We start from the raw sequence: 9,086 nt of genomic DNA on the forward strand, positions 1-9,086 counted from the left end.
CATATTAAGTTCTAGGTCATTTTTTAAATTAAATTTTTTTTTTAGAATAAGGTTTTCAATGTTTGCATGAAGTAGTGCAGAAACTTAAAATTATATTGAAATGTATAGTTCTTTGGAGACTACTTGTGTCTGGATCCAATAGGTACTATATTAATTTATAGTAGTAAATAGGTATATAAAATAAATAAAAGTTGTGTCATTATAATACGTGTATAACGAATAACGATGGTATTGCTGAAAATGTGTTTGAGCACTTTTTTAAAAATACATAATACATAATCTCATTATTATATAATTTAATTACATTTATTTTTATAAAAGTATGCTGATTACTTTATTCATTACAAATAAAATACAAAATGTTAACATTGATATAATATGTATTTCATTAGGAAATAATGAATAAAATAATACTTAGTCAACCAATTAATTATTTCAAAACAAAAAACTAGAAATAATAATTCAACAATATATACTTAACAAAATTAAATATAAATATTTTAAAAAAATTAGGTATAAAAATCTAAGTTTTTAACAAAGATTTGTATGAGCCAATAAGTATTAAAAAATCAGTATCAAAATATAAATAATTCTGAATTCAAAATTTAGATAGATATTTAATTTATTTAAGTTTCTATACATAAGCATATTCAAGTTACCAAATTATGTTAAGTTGTACGTACGTGATACTATAATTTAATACATTGTTCCCTACTAAGTGCGTTTAGAAACCGATAATTTAGCATGCTCGGAGAATTGTAGGCCTTCTAACTCGTTTATAGTGTAACAGAAACCCTAACAAATAAAAAAAAATAAAAAAATTGATACGAGTTATAGGCATGAAAATTATGTCTAAAGATTCCCAAAAATAATATTTCGAAAAAAGTAATTTAGATATTACACATTAATTTACACAAAAAAAAAAATTGTAAAAAAATACTACTTGACTCAAATTATTGTTTCTTAAAAAACAATTTTTTTTTTAAAACCAAATTACTACAAATTACTTTTTTGTAGCTGCAGTTGCTTGTGTCTTAAGGAGATTGATACAGGCAATTTAACATGATGATATTTAAGTTACTTGTAAAGACAGTGATGTAGTGAACGGTAATAATTTGTAATTGCCTCCGTGATTTTTCTTAAATAGAGGTGTGGGTGGTAGCCGGTGAGTCCCCAAGTAATTGTAATATACCTACTCAATAGCTGGTAGTCAATAATGATCTGAAATATAATTAGTTATATTATATTAATACATTATTAGGTATGCGTTAATACTTGGTATATTTGTAACTTGCCTCTGGAAAATTTTTAGTTCGCCACGCCACTGTGTAAGGGTGTTCAACATGGGCTTAAATAGAACCTTAAAGTTAAGGGGGGCTTCAGCTCTAGTATTTTTATAGTAAGTAAATTAAGTGGAGGCTCTGCCCCCACACCACCAAAACACGTTACATTAATACGTATTGTTTATAAATGTAAATCAATTATATTAATAAATGTTATTTTGTCTTATAATATAGTAGATTATCCAAACTAATTGGGACCTAGTTTGGATAGGTACGGGAAATTATTTAAAAAAAAACAAATAATTATGTACATGCAATTATACAGAGTGTATCTTATGTCATTGTACGCGGGTTTTTTTTTAACTATTACGGATCGATGACATAGAATTTCGTTAAAACGCAAAAAGACGTGTTTCTTTATTTTAATAGGCAATTTTTTTATAATAATTTCAAAATTTTTAAACACGCAGGTGTACCAATAGCAAAATCAACTTTATTTTTTCAAATGACAATAACTATATTTTTTAATGGATTCTGGTAAAGCTTTTTTTTCTGAAAATGTTAATAGCCATATCATCAATTTTGGTACGCTAGTTTATTAACAATGGTCCTCTAAAGTTTAGTAAAATATGCATTAATGTATTTACCTAATACTTTTATTTGAAATAATTGGTATAGGTTTAATTTACAAGAACTAAATATTTTTTTCTTATAACTACCTTTTATACACTTTAGTAATTTAATCGGTAATTAATTAATGACACCCTCAAAAAAAAAAAAAAAAAACAAACAAAATTATTGGCAAACATGGTTCGTTATTTTTATTTTAACATACAATCATCAAAATCAGTATTATTATTTTAATTTGTTTTATAGGTAGGTAATCGTAATTAATTACTTCACAGTTACTTTTCTCACAAGTTATAAGATCATAAATTTGGATTCTTTATTAGGCGGCCAAGAACTAAGGTAATACCTAATAGTATTCAATTCTTGTTATATTAATATTGGAAATCTGAAATTAACTCAAATTAAAAGTATGCCTAGGTTAGACACAATCCTATATTGAGATTGACAATTTATCTGAATATCTTGCAAATAGTTTATTTTAAATCACGATTGTCAAATGATTCTTAAAGAATTTCAACTGCTAAATCATACTTTGCATGCAATACATACCAATATAGGGAACTTATTATGGTTCAAATGTCAAGCTTAAAAGTTAGTTATAAGAAAATATTATTTACCTCTTGTAAATTAAACCAATATCAATAATTTAAATTAAAAGTATGTTAATGCATATTTTACTAAACTTTGGAGGACCATTGTTAATAAACTAGCGAACCAAAATTGATGATATGACTATCAACATATTCAAAAAAAAAAAGCTTTACCAGAATCCATTAAAAAATATAGCAGTTGCCATTTGAAAAAATAAAGTTGATTTTGCTATTGGTAAACTTGCGTGTTTAAAAATTTTGAAATTGTTATAAAAAAATTGGCTATTAAAAATAAAGAATATGTTTCATATTATTATTTATAGCACGTAATTTATATTTGTATTTCGTCGTATTTTCACGTTCACAATAACCGCATAATATCTATAAAATTATGATCGGTTTTCATTGCCAAAAATGAGACGAAATGCTCATATTATGAGACGTCGTATTATACTTATTTTTTTACATATAGTTTTAAATAAAATATTTTCGAATCAATTTTAGGTGCATATTTAAAAATAAATGCATATTTTGTAGCATATTACAGAATTTTAAGAAGCATATTTTGAGGATTTTTGTGCATATAAATCTGGTCTCTATTTATTACATATATTATGGCGAAGTTGGAATCATAACTACTTCAACTGGTATTCGTGATTCGTGTATGGTGTAGGTACTCAAATCATGTAAGAAAAAAATTGAAAAATTGAAAGAAGTTGATAAATACATACAAAAAAAAAAAAATGTAATTTGAAAATTTGAAAACTTACAGTGCCTATAACCGTAGGCTACTTAAAATTTTCATCAAATGTTTATTTTATAATTTTCTATGGTAAAATTTTCAATATATTATTTTGACTAATTTTGAGTTAAACATTTAAAATTTGAAATTTTTTTTAGTTTTCATTCTATAAATGTCAATAAAACTTTAATAGTTATCTTTTATAAGTTGTTATAAAAGAAGTTGAAAAATATTGAAAATCCATAGGCATGATTTTATAAATATTTAAAGTTTAGATTTTTACAAAATCTAGTATTAAAAATTTATAACATTTTCAACTTTTACAACTAAGGATTGACAATTTGAAACAACGATTAACATAAATAATCCATACTGTAACCAAACAATCTAAAATATGTATGAACACTTCACAGTATTAAACACAGTTATATTTTACAGTCATTATAAATTTCAAATTTAGATGAAATTAGATATTAAAATTTAAAACCAAGAATAACGATTTTTGTAATTTTGTTTTAATTTAAAAATACTATTTGTGAGTTTTTGAAACTTTTAGTGTATATTTTTTTATTTTATACACACAATGACATTTTTTATATTCACACAATTTTTTTGAATACCAATTTTTTTTGTAGTAAATTAATTTAAAACGTTATAACTTTTTTCATAACATTTTTTTCGGGAATTTTCCGGTATGAGTTAATTTTTTTAATTATTTATGAACCATAGATATTACCATATAATTTTCACCATTTCTGACAAACGTGTAACTAGCATAATTTTTTTCTGGTCTTCTTGTTATACCTGACTGTATGTGCATAAACATATTATATAGCTTTATTTATAATTTTTAGTTGCTCATGTGATAATATTTACAATTTATCATACTTTTACAGATCCCACGATGCATTTACCCAAATTAAAAAAAAATTGCTTATGGAGGAACTTTTATTCAATTTTCAAGTTTTTGGCTAAGTAAATATTTTTTATCATCACTCTATTAAAAGAAAAACAAAATAAAATTCGTAATTTTCTTATAACTAAAAATAATCTCCAAAAAGAGTTAAAATATTTTGAAAATTGTAAGGTACCTATTTAAAAATCTAAACATTCGGTGAAAATTTCATGTTATCTATTATTTTTATTATAGTTACGCCAAAAAACAAAATCAATTTCGTCGAAAACTGGTTTTACGTAAAAATCTGTTTTCCCTTAAGAAGACATTACACAAACATTTGTTGTCTGACAAGTGCGAAACATAGCAAATGTTACGCTCAGCAAATCACGTTTAGCTCCATTAGTTTCGAAATTAGAGTGAATTGACCTCTTATAAAATGTAATGGTAATATTCTAGGGCATCTCAAAAGCTTTTTAATAAATCTTGATTTTAAAGTGAGTTATGAATAATATTTTAAGATGCATAATAATTTCCAATTTTAAAATACTCATAGAATAATGACGAGTTAATGATAATTGATAAGTTAATATAGTGAATAGTGATAAAAAATTAATTAGGATCATCGAGATAAATGATAATACAATATTTAATTATTTTGATGGTTTTTTGTCGTTTTAAATAATTGTGATAAAATATGGTGCAAAATTGGCCAGACTGAATGGTGGTCTTTTGTCGGGTGGCTTATTGTCTGATGGTTTTTTGTCGCGTGGCTTTATGTCGATTTTGGATGGCTTTGTGTCGGATGGCTTTTTGTCGAATGGTTTTCTTAGGTGTAACCCGGGAATAGTGGTCACAGTGGCTATTGATTTTTAAATAAAATTAATTTAGTATATTTTCTTCTTATATTGTTTCCGGTTGTTGCCAGACTGTGCTGTTTTACATAGTGATGCATCCTTAAAGTTATGCAATGTTGTATAATAAGCTTAATTAGTTGAGTCCTATGATTGTCAAATATAACCTGACTAAGTAGGTATATGGTTAAGCATTATTTGAGTGTTGAAAATGGATGAATCCATACCTATTTCATGCATTGATTTGCATTAAGAGCATTAATTTAGCCCCCCACCCCCACCATCATAACAGACAAACCGGATGGCAACTGACAATACACAAATTTAAATGAATTTAATATTCAATATTAAATCAATACTAATTTTCTATTAGCTACAGCAAATTTGTCAATAATTGTTTTTGTCTCCAAACTATTTGTCACATCTCTTTCGATATTTATTATTGAACAATTTGAAAATTGATCTTATTTCATCGTGGTTCTCGGTCAAATTTTTAATCTCCGCATTGATGAAAACGAACGTTCACAGGTTGCCGAACCAACAGGTATTGTGAACGCTGCCTGTAGAAATATCTATCTATATAGATTTGGGTACACATCTTCAGTGACTACTTGTTTAATATCATCAATATCAAAATTCTCTTTAACTTTAATCAGGCAATTTTTGGCAACAAGCATCTCTGATTTCTAATGTAATAAACGAAATGTGTTTAAGTGTTTAACTCATGTATATTTTGTTTGGTACTTTTCTGTTATACTAAACAAGTCTAGACTACGGCTGTTATCGCGACTACCACCCGAGACTACCTCCGTTATAGCGACTACCGTGCTTGTTTTGTGAAACATCACAATCCTTTTATCTAAGACTACCAAAATGGTACTTTCCAGTTTTAGGAGCTACCTTAATTTTCTCGCTTTCTTTGATATATTTTTTAATAATATGTATTGTGATTTGTGGGGATGGTCAAAATGAAATAAAGAAAAAAATTAAATACCTACATAGTGATTATATGTAATGTATTTTACACGGTTAAGTGCCAAATTTGGCACGGGGTAGGTACGGAAAACAATAAAATAATAATAATAATACTGCAAAATGGTAAATCCACAAATAAAATAATTAATAATTTATGTATTGTGGGGATGGCCACCATAGGCCCAAATAGGGGGGCTTTAGGGGCTAACCCCCCCCCCCCCCCCAAAAAAAAAAAATTTCCATAGCCCTCCCAAACATTTCCTACATTTTGTTTTAAGCTTATTCAATATTATCAAAGTAAGGCCCTATTAGCCCCTCCAAATCTCAAACGCTATTTGCGCCTATGATGGCCACATTCAAATTTTATAAAAAAAATTAAATACATAATAATTATTCGTAATGTACCAAATTTGCCGTGGGAAACACCAATGACAAAAACTAATAATATACGTAATGATAAATATATAATCGCAGCTTATTTAGTATTATTTTAATTCAGCTATAATATCAGCTAAGATAGGTAGTCGCGATAACGGAAGTAGTCTTGGCTGGTAGTCGCGATAATAGCCGTAGTCTCGTATAACAGGAAAGTATAATTTTGGTAGTCTTAGATAACAGGATTGTGATGTTGAAAAAAACAGTATAATTTCGTATAACGGGAAAGTACCTTTTGTTTATGGAATGTGCAAAATTTATAATAATATTTGAATTTGAGGCTTTAGACGAATTGGAGGTTTTTTTTATTTGAAAAAATGTTTTATTTTCTATAACGAAGAAAAAATTGTAAACCATAGCTTACTTTTTAATTTATATTTGTTCGAATATGTGAAAGCTGGATAAATATTAGATAATATCTATATTAGATACCTAATATCATAAACATAATAATTATTTTACTTTAGATTTGTGATTCAAAATTAAAAATACTCATTGTAAACTCACTTGTATCCTTATTATTTTTTATTTTCACAAAAATGTTAGGAAGATTCTGGTTAGCTTTTGTGTCAATGGCTGTTGACACCCATAACAAATCCTACTACTGACGCTAAGCCACTGAAGTATATTATAATATAAGACAAATAGCAACTAGAAATATATTATTGAGATATAAAATATAAATGGAGTGTTACAAATGTAGGTAACATCTCTTATAAATTGAATTGTTTAACACTGTTTTGACACCAAATATTTTGGTTTTAGATATTTAATTAAATACAAGTCTTAACATTAAAAACCAAAAAAATTTAAAATAGTTATATATTTTATAGAATTAACTGAAATACCTACTATTTTATTTTAAAATGTTTGAGATTTATATTATTTACAAAGTATTTTTTATGAAAAATAAAAATAATAATATATAACAACATATTTTATTAAACTTTTAACAGGTATACAACTTTTTTTTAAATATAAAAGAACACTATAGGTATGATATTATATTAAATAAAAGACTTAGATCATAATAGTTGTTTATAAATTTACAACTAATAATAAAATAGAAACTGTGTACCTGTAACTTTTAAGTTATTTTGGTAATTTTTTAGTCATAAATGTAGTAATAATTACTGTTAATAATTATTGTTCCCAAGTTTCTTACCAACTCATTATTCTCTTGCATCAATTTCTTTTTCTTTTAGATAGTATGCAGTTTTCAGATGGCACTTTTGTTGTACTATGTCCAGTGTTCGGAACGTTCACTAAAAAAATGAACTCGTTCACGTTCACGTTCGTGTTTTTTTTCAAACGAATGCGTTCACGTTCTTTCAAAAAATTAACGCGTTCATTGGGTCGTTCAATTATTTTTTATATACATTTTTTTTTAAAAATCATTTACCTGCTGTAATGGCTCAGTCAAACAGAAGGTGACCTTTTTATCCGGATATCAAAAAATGAATCCGGACTTTTTGTACAACTTTTTTCATTCCAAACTTTTTGTACCCGGACTTTTCGTCCGCCATGGTTTATAGGTACGCGGACCGCGGCGGGAAAGCGGTCTTTGTATTATTTTACGGTGCCCACGCGGGCTGCTTTCTGTTTGACCGAGCCTTTAATATAAAAGCCTATAAAATATAAACATAATATACAACCCAAGCCAAAAATAAAATACTATTTAGACTTATATATAATATAATTAATTAGTATATAAATATATTTATTAAAGGGTAAATAAATTGAACGTCTTAAAAATCGATCAAGTTCGTTAAAAATAAAAACGTCGTTCACGCTCACGTTCTATTTTAACAAAACGAGTGACATTCACGTATCATTCACTAAAAATGAACGTGGACGCGTGAACGTGCGTTCATGAACGACGTTCTTTCCAAATACTGGCTATGTCCCATAGTCCAATCCGAGCTTCGGCTGACTAGGTTGTAGTAGTTTTTTTTCTTTTCAGATCTATAATATAAAATATAATGTAGGTACATGTGTTATATGAATGAAAAAGTTTATTGAAAAAGTCTTACCTATAGTTTATAGGAAGATGAATAATGGCTTGGAATTATTTTCATTGTTATTGTCTGCTATAATAGATCAAAATATAGATTACATGATATATCGTTATATTACTATTTATTATATTAAACTATCTAATTAATTGTATTTAAAGTATGTTTAATGATAGGGAATACATAACATTTTAAAATATTTATTTAAACAAGCAATAGGTAAATATATTTTTTATGCATAGGTTAGAATTAAACGAGGAATTAAAGGTAGGATGTTGATGACTCTTGAATTTTTTTCTTAGAACATATAAAATGCTAAAAATTTGTTTCACGTTCTCTTGATAAAGAATATCCTAATTTTATTTTGCATTTTTATCCATTTTAAATGTATTTTTTTTGTTTTTAAAATTCATTTTTTAATATTTTTTTTCATATTATAGGACATTTTTAGATTCTGAGAGGAACGATGAATTGAATATGGTTTTTGGTGTAACTTTAAAACAAAGGACTGTAGATACATGAAATTTTCACTGGTTGTTTAAATTTCCATTTTCTATACATAATACAATTTTCAAAATATTTTGATTTCTTTTGAGCTGTTTACGGACAATTTCAGTTTCCAAAATTATTAGTTTTTTTAGATTCTGAACGAAGTGATGAATGTATT

The sequence above is a fragment of the Acyrthosiphon pisum genome, chromosome A2, assembly GCF_005508785.2.
Source record: "Acyrthosiphon pisum isolate AL4f chromosome A2, pea_aphid_22Mar2018_4r6ur, whole genome shotgun sequence".
NCBI lineage: Eukaryota > Metazoa > Arthropoda > Insecta > Hemiptera > Aphididae > Acyrthosiphon > Acyrthosiphon pisum.